The following is an 11,482-nucleotide window of genomic DNA, read 5'->3' as shown; positions in this document are numbered from 1 at the left end:
GCTCGAACTCACAAACCAAACTGTGAGGTCATGACCTGAGCCAAAGTCAAACATTTAACCTACTGAGCCACCCAAACGCCCTGATAAACATTTTTTTTTTAAGCCCTTTTTATGTATAACCTCCACTTGCCCCACCAGGCTTCCCACCACAATGAATTTAATGTTCTGGGGTTGTTTTCCATACATTACACAGTAGACCCTTGAAAAACGGGGGCTAGGGGCACCAGTCCCCCACACAGTTGAAAATCTATGTAGAACTTCTGACTCCCCAAAAACTTTTTTTGGCCTGTTAACCAAAAGCCTTACCAGTAAGTCAGTTAACACATTTCTTCTTACACGTATTATATACTGTAATTGTACAATAAAGCACACTAGAGGAAAGCTGAAAAAATGGATTTACACATTATAGCGTATTTATAGAAACAATTCACCTGCATAGGAGTGGAACTGCCCAGTCCATAACCTGCTATTCAGTTTATATGCAGGAACACAGTATTACTGTTCTAAATTGAGACACTTATTTTGCAACTTAACTGCTACAGTGTTTCGCCAAGAGAACACACATGTATCTGTGCCCTTGCTGCCGGTCCCTATGCACAGGTTAACGTCCTGGCCCTTTCAGTGCACTGCAAGTTCTTGAGCAGCAGTCTGGGAGGTTCGAGGCTTCCCAACGAACAGGTGGACACGGACAGTTCAAGAACAGCTTGCTCAGTCCCTAAGTTCCATGTCGGCACTCACAAAACTGCTGTGCCCGTGTGTACCCCTGCAGGCAACGGACCAAGCCTGTTCTTTCCCATCGTCCCTTCTCACACTGTATGGAAGTCATCTCTCACCCATCTTGAATCTCAGTTCCATCTACTGGGTTTAAAAACATATAAATACATTTAAAAATCTCTGAGAAACCAACAAGAAGACAATTTGAAATATTGTCCAACAAAGCTTCCTAATTTAATAGGAACCACATAATCCCCCCACCTATTAAGAGACGGAATTTCCAATAAAATTTTACTTCAACTATCAATATAGACTATTTCCTGTTTGGGTCAGCAGTGTGTTAATTGTAACAATTTTAACAACAAAAGGGACATTTGGTGTCTCCTCACACTGACAAAATCTTAACATCAACTTATGTACAAGTATGTTGCAAAGAACAAAAAGATAATCAGACCTTGAAGCATAAAAATTTATTACATAAACATTTTGTGGGGAAAGAAGAAAAAAGGAACAGTGTTAAATTTCAATTGTTTACTTAGGTGTAAAGGTATCCTGGCAGACAGCAAGTCCTTACAGTATCTCATTCCACTAGATACAGTACAGACTGATACAGATCTTTAAATACCAATATTCATGATTCAACAGAAATTACATTTTTCAACTACTTAAATTTATGCTAAAAGCTTCAGCTTTTAAGTTATAGAAAAGTTTTAATAATTATCTTAGGTGTAACAGAAACAAGGAAGTTTTTCAAGATCACAATTTCTGTAAGAACAAAATGACCAAGAGATCTTACCAGAAGACTAAAGAGAGCCTCAGTTAAATACACTCACCAGTGGTCCTGGAAGGACTCTTCAAGGTGGTATCAAATTTCTATCATTCATGAGAGGACAGTGGTTAGACCAACCTGGATCTGAATTCTTCACCACCACCTGCTTGCTGTATCACTTTGAGCCAATCACTGAACCTCTCTGGGTCTCAGTTTTTTTCTCTGTAAGATGGGTTTAATAGTACCACTACCCCATAGAGTTGCTAGGAGGATTAATGGAATTAACATATGTGAAGCCAAGAGTAAACATCCCCAAATGATTCTGAGATTAAGTGGAGACTGAAGCAAATCACTAGGACCCCCTTTGATTCCAGGTAAGAAACATCAGAAGAGACTTAAAGACAGAGGTTAGTAAATCCTGCACCTAAATGGATGGAGCGCTTCAAGTAAATACAAAGTACCATTTCCTCGGTTTCAAATGAGCTGGTTATTCAATGCAAGCCCCAAAAGACTTTTCTTTTTTTTTTTTTAAGATGTTTTACTTATTTTTGAGAGACAACCAGCCAGCATGAGCAGGGAAGGGTGATACAGAATCCGAAGCAGGCTCCAGGCTCTAAGCTAGCTGTCAGCACAGAGCCCCACATGAGGCTCGAACACACGAACTGTGAGATCATGACCTGAGCTGAAGTAGACGCTTAATCGACTCAGCCACCCAGGCGCCCTCCGCAAGGCTTTTAAACTCTACACATCTTCCGTGCACCGGGCAGCTGTCACTACGCATCCTGGGTGCTCCTCAGATACCCACAGCAGTCAGAAGCAGGGATGTTCTTACATACAAAATCAGCATATTGTTCCTAGTATGAGAAATCTTTTTTAGACAAAACTTAATCATACTCCCCTTTTTAAGTATTCCCTCATCTCTACCACTTACAGCGTTCTTTGTCCAGAGTGTGATGCTCAGACCAGCTGCCATCAGCAAACACCTGGGTGTCCATGATTTATACAGACACCTGCGTTCTGCAGTCAGACTTTGAGGCTGTAACTAAAATGTTTTTCAAGAGATTCCCACACTCGCTCAACTCGGAGAACCACTAGAGACTTTTTATTGGCTTGTTCTCAGTTTATAGAGATTTTCAGTAATTCATTAGCACCATCTTGCTCCATTCAGTGCACTAATCAGTCTCCTGGTGACTCAGTTCCCTCTCCGCCCCCAGCCCGCTCCCCTCCTGCTCTTCGGCCAGGCTGTGAGGGGCTGTGAGGTGGTGCGAGACGAGCAGGGGAGGGTTTTCCAAGCACTTCCCGTGCTGATCCATGAACTCTGAATTCTCTCCACGGGTTCTGAAGTGCCACTTCTTTAAGGAAGATTTAAATTCTTAAATCACTATTTAAATCTTTAAATCGCTATTCCAATTCCCTTTCCTCAAGGGAGCTTTCCTCAGAGGTTTAACAAAGCTGGATTTTTTAAAGACCACATTTTTTCACTCATTCTGCACAATATGAAACAGAACCTAAAATGTGTGTGAGATTTAGAGATCACTATTTGAACTGAAAAACCCGAAACGAGATTCTGTTAAGTATAAACTTTAGTCTGGCTCTCACCGAGTCTGGGAAACTTGCTCACCACGACTGCATGTGGCTAGTACGACTAGACTGCTTCTTGAACTCATCCTGTGAAGACTTATAGAGGGCAACCAACCACCAAAAACTGCTGTGGTTCCAGTCAAATCTAAGCCACCAGGTGCTCATCTTTAAATTCAGAATATCGATCTTAATCTTAAAAAGCCTCATGTGGCCCAGGTTCTGGTTACCTTAGAGATTTTGACTCTCAGCGCTCTGACAGCGAGAAGATTATGAATACTCGTCCTGTGGTTCCTAACGAGACGCGATCCCTGGGATTTTATGGGGCCCGTTCCCTGCGGGGTTCCTGCCGCAGCCGGACTTCCATCGCGAGGCCTGGAAAGGCCTGGGCGGAGCAGCCAGCGGGACACCCCCCTCCAGACCACATTTCAGATACGAATGTCTGCACAGACCCTTTCAGAGGACTCTGCTGCCACTCTAAAGGTCTTTAATGCGGATCAACTACCAGAACCGGGAATCTCCCCTGCCAATGCTCAATCATTTTCATAAAGAAAAAAAGCCAACATCGTGCACAGACACACAGTTATTATCGGGGAAGTAGTTTTTCCCTACAAATTTCATCACTGGTTTCACTTTCAAACCTAAAATCCCAAGTCAGTTCTATACAATTCTAAAAGCAAAACTTCAGATTGATATTTTTAAAGAAATAGCTCTAAATTACACTAAACGTCTTAAAAACTCAGTTGTCACTACTGATACATGTTTGATTTGGACGAATCCTTCGCCCACCTGGCGGAGAGGAAGAAGCCAATTTCCGAAGGCTCCACGTACACAGGACTCCGTGTACAGAACACGCGTGCTGAAGAGACAAAACTGAGGACGGAGAACAACCTGAGGCTGCCACGGAGGTCAGGGCAGGAGGGAGGTCATGTGCACAAAAGACAGCAGAACAGAGCTGTCTGAAGGTGGTAGAACTGAGAACTGACCTGTATCCTCGCTGGGGAGTGGTTACACAAACACTCCCTTGTTAGGTTCACAGAACTGCACACCAAAAGTAAAAAATTAACTTATGAATTACTTTAGTCAGTGATTGTTTAAAAAATATAGTAATGATCTTATCACACTGAGGTACCATGCTAAGCCCCCTATACGCACCTTCTTACACTTACAGCAGCCTAAGACAAAATTATTATTATCCTATTGTAGTGAAACAAAAAACTAAGCCTCCGAAAGAGAGGAACACGCCCAAAGCCAAAGAGCTTAAGGTACAGAGCGTGACACCAACCTAGACCTGACTTCACCACTTAATAGCCTCTACTCTCTCCCCTATGCTCACCAATACTAACCACTCTGTTTTCTTCCGATGATGCCAGAAAGCTATTCAGTTTCCTCATTCTATTCCTAAGTCAACACATTACACAGAAAACATGGAAATGTGCAGTGAGCAAAACATGATTCTAGAGCAGCACGGCCCAACGGAACTTTCTGCAACAACAGAAATGTTCTGTATCTGTGCTGTCCAATAAATGGTAGCCTCTACCCACATGTGGCTAGTGTGACATTAATTTACATAGCCACATGTGGCCAGTGGCTGCTTAACTGGATAGCACACTTCTAGAAAAATAATATAAAAAGAACATGCATGCCACAGAAAAAAACAACGTATCAAAACATGATGGCAACAATAAAACAATTCAATGTAGATGTATAATGAAGAAGCTGAGAAGTGCACACCCACTTTTTCAAACATCTACTCACCCTTAAAGATTCAGCTTATTTTTAAATTTTTTTTAACATCATTTTTGAGAGACAGAGACTGCGCACAAGCAGGAGAAGGGCAGAGAGAGAGAGGGAGGCACAGAATCTGAAGCAGGCTCCAGGCTCTGAGCTGGGGTCTCAGCACAGAGCCTAATGCAGAGTTCGTGATCTGAGCTGGAGTCAGACCTCAACTGAGCCACCCAGGCACCCCAAGATTCAGTTTACATACCAACTTCATTTATATGACACCATGCACTCTGAACATGTGTAATATAGAACAAACTGTATATTAAGTAGATGATCATCCTCGCCCACTGGACTGTGAGCATCTTAAGAACATAGACCGGTATTAACATATACACCACCAGCACCTCCCACCTATACCCCAAGGCTTTCAACAATAAACTTTTCATTCAGTTCTAGTGGGAAAAATTACCTTCAATGACAAATTCTGCAAACATCTGAGCACCAGCAATATACAGAAAAGGAAGTCCCTGTGAAGAACTGGGAGACAACCAGAAAAGCAATCTTGGAAGTATGTGCTTTAGGGCAGAACAGCAACTATCAGGAGTCCTGATGGTAAGAACAAAGTAGCCATTATCGATTCTGCAATAGCAAAGATGTGACATAATTTACTGTATCCCCAATCTATTACTCTGGAAGTCTACTGGACTTTGTTTTTTATTTAAAAAATTTTTTTCTATGTTTATTTTTGAGAGAGAGAGAGAGAGAGAGAGACAGAGCATGAGCAGGGGAGGGGCAGAGAGAGAGGGAAACAGAGAATCTGAAACAGGTTCCAGGCTCTGAGCTGTCAGCACAGAGCCTAATGTGGGGCTCAAACTCACGAACCAGGAGATCATGACCTGAGCCCAAATCAGATGCTTAACTGACTGAGCCACCCAGGCGCCCTGGGTCTATGGGATTTAAAAGGAAAAAAAAAAAATCAAGGAAAGCCTTAGAAATGTGTCCCAGTCACTCCCACTACCAATGTCAGGGTCTCTGCTCCTTGTACCAGAGCCAAAACCAGTCTTAGAATAAATCTTCCTAGATCCTAAGTGTCCATGACAATTTCACAGCAGAAAATTGTTTTTCTTTCACACTCAAACCCTGATTATCTTTTCTGTAACATCTTTTAGGTCCCAGAAATGTGCTATTTGGAATAGTCACACAGCACAATCTCAAGATCTGTATCTAGGCAGCATTGGGAGCTACCAGTAAATAAAAGTTTGAGTTTATTTGAGAAGTACGTTTTGTTTCCTCTAAAACCCAATGGGGAAGGGGTGCTGGTATGAGGAGTTGCAAATTCATAAAGACATCAGGCATCACCTGTAGGCCAAATAGGTTGAAAGTATTACTATTCTGTAGAAGATTGCAAACTAGGAGACTAGAAAACAGCAGTTCATACTAGAACTTCTTTAGATTTTTTAAAATCACCAACCAGTTTTCTCAGTCAGCACACATATTATTCAGGACAAAAATCACAGAAAAAAATCGGTTTAGTTTTCTTAAACTGAATTGCCTTGGGCTGCTTAATTACTTAACTTCTCTGAGCCTCCCTTTTCAAATTTAAGATTGAGGGCTTCACACTAGATGCCCTCGGAGGGGGGAAAAAATGGACTTAATTAACTAAGATAATTACTCACAGATTGACTTCAACAAGCCTTCTGGTTCAGTCCTAACTCACCCATCAACAGGAAAAATACAGAACTGTGGTAGTTATTAAAATATGTCATAAATTCCTTAATACTCCTCCCTTCAAGACATAGAGCTTAATTCCTCCGCCCTTGGCTGTAGGCTGGACAGAAGAGACTTTCTTTTAACTACTAGCATGTGGCAGGGGTGTGGCCTCCTCCCGGCTCTAGCTTGGCTCCCTCCCCCTGAGGCAAACAAACTACCACCATGTTGTAAGGACACTCAAGCAGTCTGCTGGAAACCGGAGACCCACCAACTGCCAGTGTGAGCCACCGTGGGAAGTAAATCCTTTAGCCCAGTCAACATCCTGAAAGACCCTGACCCAGAACCACCAAGTCCAGATTCCTGACCCACAGAAGCCGGATGAGATAAGCAAGTGTTTGTTTTAAGTCATGAATTTGGGGGTAATTTGTAACAGCAAGAAAACTAGTCTACCAGTGTTTTTCAAAAAGACTTAGATTCATTGGTGACTGATGAAATCAAATTAAACCAGCCCAATCAGTTTTTTTAAAAAGTTAAAACTCAAAATACCAAGTACTATTTCCTGAACTGTTTAAAATTTACATATATGTGGGGTCCGAAGCAGCACTGAGTTGTAGATGTATCTCAGAATTGTAATCAAAAAGGTTTGAAACCCAAAAGCTGGGGGCACCTGAGTGGCTGTGAGTTCAACATCTGACTTCGGCTCAGGTCATGATCTCCCGGTTCAGCTCGGTTGGTGAGTTCGAGCCCCACATCTGGCTCACTGCCATCAGCACAGAGCCCCCTTCGGGTCCTCTGTCCTCCTCTTTGCCCTTCCTCTGCCTGCGCACTCTCTAAAAGAATTTAAAAAAAAAAGAAAGAAAGAAACCCAAAAGCCAACACTAATGGCAAAACAAAAAGTTCCCTAAAGTCTCAGGATCTTTGAGGGAACATGGTCTCAATAACAACCAACTATAAAATAAGCATTTCCGATACACTTTATACCCAAGCCAACAAAATATAAGACACTCTCAAAATACACCTTTTATGACTTATCTGTTAAACTTAAAACACAGATGGCGTGGTAGGCTTAATAGCATGTAAAAGCACGTCATTTTCCTAATTCAAGGTTATCCAGGGGGACATTTGTAGAATTATGCAGTGAAAAAGTTGCTTTGGGATCTACCCACATCTATTATTTCCTCTATTACTTTTATTATCAGTATTAAAGGAAATTCCACCTTCCACTTGAGCATGCAAGGTCAACAAATTTTTGCCCAAAAAAAAGGTAAGTACAGTACTATGAAATTGCTTTCTGCCCATTGTCCAAGTCTCACGGGAATTATCCTCTTCAGAACACAAGTGCATATTTTTCTGATTGTATTTCAGCATAACACACATCAAAACTTTCAGCAGCACATGACTGTAGAATATTTATGCATAACTCACTTTTGATGAATCCACTTAGATTATCTGCTTACACTGTGATTTTCTTTGAAGTAAAACGTGTGAAACTATTTTTGAACTTCTCATTTACCAAATTTATTTTCAAAATACGAAAATAAATCAGTACATAAGCACTAAGCATATGATTTAACTTCTTTTTCTTACTACTCAGGGCATCTGTGGCTCTCCCACAACCACAACCAGTAAGTGCTCCTTACCCCAGTCCTGAGATACACAATTAGTCCTTCTTTGCAAGGACTATTTTCTCCCCAACCTCTGCCTATGTATCCACCTAAATGCTTCTACTTCAGCAAGTTACAGAAAGCAGATATAATCTGCATAGCATGCATTATAACGCTATAACTTTTTGATGGTGACTAAAAATCAATTATCAAAGTTGGCAAAACTCAAGTATACATGCCTCTGTCTTTGAGAGAACAGGCCAGTTCTGGAGTCCAGACCAGCAGCTCTTGAAGAAGGAGGATGCTCTTGACAGCACTTTCTCCAGGAATGAGACCCAGAGTTTCAGGAACAACCCGGTTTATTTCTATATAACTATATACAAGTACAGTACTGGGAAACTATTCGCTGGTCTTAAGAATAAGCAATTGCTTTGAGACTCAAGGCCAATTACTCCAGACACAATGGTTAAAACGAATCTAAAACTTCAACATCAGTTTTGCCCACTTTTCCCTTTAGTTTCCCTTAAGTCAGTTCCCTCTCCATTAGCAGTCCATCAGACCATAAGCTTGGAAGCTCAGTCAAGGTCTAAAAGAATTAAGAACCCAGAGATCTCTAACTCTGACTGTCTACCAGAGTCACTTTCGTTTCCCAATAAGATGAAACAAATCTCCACTGCAGAGCCAATCCCAGGAATCTGGCATGCCAAGCTGAAGGCCAACTTTGATGTGTTAGTACACTAGAAACACTTATATCAGGGTCAGAATTTGGTTTTGCAGGCAGACATTTAACCACTCAAGTCATTTATCTAGCTGATCAAAGAACAAGAAAGTTCAAGGCAGATATGTATGAAATCTATTATTCACTTTTGGACCGCTAAAGTTACACAGCTGCTCATTTTGTCTTCAAAGAAGAAATTAGTCATCAGTAGCCCTGGGTATAACTGGATTACTAAATCAAACTCAGGTTTTAAGGGAGGGGAACACTTCTGTATGTTAAATTAACTTTCTTATGATATTAAGCTTGCCTTAAATATTTTGGGAACTATGTGCCAGGGCACTGTGCTAAGGTCTGGCTCCGTAAACCAAAACGGGCTCGGACATCAAATTAAGTCGCTTAAAACCAAACTGCATGGCTTAAAACCAGAGTATCCTGAAACTGCTGCCTTCAGTTCCTTAATAAGCAAGCCATATTCTTGTCTTTAAAAGCCTAGACATGTAAAATACAAGAATCTTTAAATCCAGTCCTCAAAAAAAATTAAACCGTACGCACAAAGATATGATTCAAACAAAATGGCAACAAAAACAAACCTTAAAATTGTTAAAAATGACCACCACACAATCTAAGCCCCCTGCCTACCGTGTTACCCCTTTCAGGACCTCCCAACAGAATGGCCAACTCTAAATCCACTCTTAACAGTACCCGAGAGATCAAAACTTAACAATAAACTGTTCTTAAGTAACAAAAACGCTTTGCAAACTGACTTTGGACCAACGCTTCATAAAACACAATTACTTAAATAACCATCGAATTCATTCTAACAGAAACGACTGACATCACACTCCAAGAAGCACTTGTACCTCTATGCCCACCACAAACAGATCTACTTCGGTAGGACTTTTCAATTCCACTGGGGAAAGAAAGGTGTTAGCGATGTACAGGTTTCTCCCTGTTTCTCAAGTCCACTCCTTTTCAAGTCTTAAGATGAAAACTTCTGCTACATGGGAAATAAAAGGACAAAGGCACTGGCCAAGAAGTGTCAAGCAGAAGCCTGCAAGGAGGATCCGAGCAGTTCTGCATCCCTACCCCGAGCATCAACAGGACTGTCCTACCTAAACACTTTATGTAAACACGGGGCTTGTGACTCAAGCCTCCAGCCCCAATAGGTGGAGAGAAGTTTCCTCGCCTCGGCTGCACATGGTTTGCAGAAGTTTGGCTGGAGCAGAGCGGAGCCTGGGTGGGAGCGGCAGTGTAGTTAGTGCTGCAGGCGGCGGCGGCGGCGGCGGCGGCAGAGCAGCAGGAGGCGGAGGCGGGCGGGAGGAGGGGAGGCGGCTGGGGGGGGGGGGGGGGGGGGCTCTTGCCGCCACTGCTCTCTCGCCGCCTCTCCCCCCCGGCGGGAGCCGCTCTCAGCCTCTTTGCACTAGTCGCTCCGCTCTCTCGGTCATGTGACCTTAACGTAACCGGACAGGAAAAGCCCCGCCGCCGCCGCCGCCGCCGCGCCGGAGACACCGACCGCGGCGGCAGCAGCAGCAGCAGCAGCAGCGAGAGGCAGAGGCGGCGGCGGCGGGGAGCGCACGGCCAAGGCTGCCCAGCTGTGCCTCCTCCACACCCCCCGCCGCAGCAGCACCGGCGACAGGTAAGCAAGCAACGCCTCCGCCTCCCGGGGCCGGTGCCCACGTGCCGCCCCTGGCCCGGGAGGGCGGAGGGGGGGGCGGGGGCCACCGGAGCTCGCAAACGGTTCCGGCACCAACGGTGGCAACAAAGACGACGAATGACCCCCGTCCCGGGGCTCCGGGTGAAGGCAGGCGGAGGGCCCGGACCACACGGGGACCCAGTTCTGGGAAGCGAGGGCAGGGGCGCCTCGCGGGGGCGGTGGCGGCTGCGCCTGGCGCCGGGGCTCTGGCCGCCTGACAAAACCATCCCCCGGAGCCAGGCGGCGGCGAGTCGGCGGCGGCTCCATCCGGGGCTTTGCGGGAGGGGGAGGGGACGGAAGCCGAGAGGGCGGGCGGCGGATCGGAGGGAGGGAGGAAGGGGAGGGGGGCGATTCGCGTTCCGTTCCCCGTTGCCGGTCCCTCCCTTCTCGCCGCCACCGTGAAGTGCGTCCCGAGCGGCGGCGGCCGGTGAGCGTCCCGCGCTGGAGCCCCGAGAGGCGGGCCCGTCAGGTGCGTAATCCTTCCGACGCCTCGCCGCCGCCTCCTGCTGCCGCCGCCGCTGCTTCTTCGGCGGCAAGGCCGCGAGCTGCGGAAGTGGGTTTGGGGGAGGGGAGCGGAGAGGGAGGGGGAGGGGAGGGATCCGGTCCGACCGGAGCAGGCCCGGCCTCTCTGGCGCTTCTCCCAGCTGCAGCGGCTCCTACAGCTGCTGCCGCTACTGCTGCGGCTCCGCCTCCCCGCTCGCGGGCGGGGGCGCGCACGCGCGCTTCCGGCCTCCTCGGGTCTCGCGCTGTCTTCGGCTCTCGCGCGCGCTCTTCCCCTGGCCCTGTCTGACCACCCCCGCCCCCGGCGCCGGAGCTGTTGCGCCAGCCGGGGCGGTGCGCACGGCGTAGGCGTCGGCATTGTGTTAAACTCCGCGGGACTTGGGGAGAGCGCGCGCGCGCACGCGGGACCGAGGGAAGTGGAGAGCGTGCGGCACGGCCGGAGTGCGTCGCCCCTCCCCTCCCCTCAGCCC

At 45.8% G+C, this 11,482-nt stretch overlaps 1 protein-coding gene across 4 annotated transcripts in view; it reads left to right on the top strand.

Annotated features, from left to right (window-relative positions):
- Positions 1–10,173: 10,173 nt before the first annotated feature.
- The window catches only part of ZBTB2 (zinc finger and BTB domain containing 2), a 23,818-nt gene continuing 22,509 nt past the window's right edge, over positions 10,174–11,482 (top strand). For 2 of the 4 annotated variants that reach the window (XM_029944868.1, XM_029944863.1), the window contains exon 1: positions 10,174–10,454. The gene's annotated coding sequence lies outside the window, so the exon portion shown is untranslated. Of the gene's footprint in view, positions 10,455–10,857; positions 10,981–11,434; positions 11,454–11,482 lie in introns of those variants that run through there. The other 2 variants (XM_029944864.1, XM_029944867.1) reach the window with 2 other exon arrangements.

Source organism: Suricata suricatta, chromosome 7 (genome assembly GCF_006229205.1).
Source record: "Suricata suricatta isolate VVHF042 chromosome 7, meerkat_22Aug2017_6uvM2_HiC, whole genome shotgun sequence".
In the NCBI taxonomy this organism is placed as follows: domain Eukaryota; kingdom Metazoa; phylum Chordata; class Mammalia; order Carnivora; family Herpestidae; genus Suricata; species Suricata suricatta.
Note: the sequence above shows the minus strand (reverse complement) of the source record. Positions and strands in the feature narration are given on the sequence as shown.